The following is a 1381-nucleotide window of genomic DNA, read 5'->3' as shown; positions in this document are numbered from 1 at the left end:
ATATAATAAAAATAACAATATTTCTATACAAACATAATACATACATATATATATATTATTACGGTATGGCTGGTAGAAACGAGGCGATTATAATCAGAGTGTATCACTAACCAGAACGGGAGGGCTAATTGTCCGATTTTCTCAAAGTGGGATTTAAAATGTTAAATACTTGAGAATAATATTTTAATATTAAATATAAGTGTACCATACACTGCATATACAAATTCGACAGTTGGACTAGGTGTAGCATATAGCTCCACTTTTCCATGTTTTACGTATGCCGCACAAGTTCGGTGTGCAATCGTATTTATATTAGTACCGCACTACCAAACTAGTATCTCCTCTACTGAGAACCGCGTGGGTTCAATGTTAGATCAACACCGGCGCACGCAGGTTCAATATACCGGTACACACATTGACCATGACAAGACAAGACAGGTAATAGCTTTGACATTCATTGCAATGACACGTTCAATTTCTCGACAAATCGGGAAGTGAATGCTGTCACAAGATACAAATACTTGAGAAACGTTCACTTGAAAACACTGTGTATATATACAACGTCCAGCAAGAGAATTCAAAATGGTTCCGAAGGGCTGCGCACTGGTGCGATTGAACATACACTCGCCACTCGTGTCACCAATCTACCGGACTATCCAAGCGACTCGTATGTAGAGGTAGTAGTCAAGATATGAAACACAATCACTGGATGTATTTGGTTGTATGTGGTAAACAGCATCTTGCAAGTGTGCCCAGGTAGGCGCACATAGGAACTGACCGGAGTGTACAGTATAGTCTACGATGACAGACGAGGACGAGGGTGTACATGGACAGCGCATGCCATCGAGATACGACGATTATATACACCAAATAGAGTAGAACATAACCGTAAGAAAGATCCAATATTTATTATGTTACCTGCGTAAGGGTTAGCCAACGCGTCGCTGAGTATATGTTTCTCGACCGACAACCCGTCAATTACACCCCCATTCGTGTTCAGGTTCGGTACATACGCATTGTCGCGATAACTCTCGGAGACAAAATCAGGCACGGCTCAGGGAATACCTAAAGGGATCGCTATGTAGTGGTGCGTATATATACTCTGAGTGTGATACTACATTCGGGCGTATAAACGTTAGGCACGTAGTCATGCAAACAGGTATTTGAAAGTACAAGCGTATGGAAATGTAAATTAGCGGAAATGGGCATATCAATTCCGATATATTACAAGCCACAAACAACCAGGAAAATGCAATACCACGGGGAGTGAATTGATGTCCAGGACTAGTATATATATATATATATATATATATATATTACATATTATATATATATATATATATATATATATATATATATATATATATATATATATATATGT

The sequence above is a fragment of the Sphaeroforma arctica genome, assembly GCF_001186125.1.
Source record: "Sphaeroforma arctica JP610 unplaced genomic scaffold supercont1.64, whole genome shotgun sequence".
Taxonomy (NCBI): domain Eukaryota; class Ichthyosporea; order Ichthyophonida; genus Sphaeroforma; species Sphaeroforma arctica.
The sequence above is the reverse complement of the archived record's forward strand: the minus strand, read 5'-3'. Positions refer to the sequence as shown.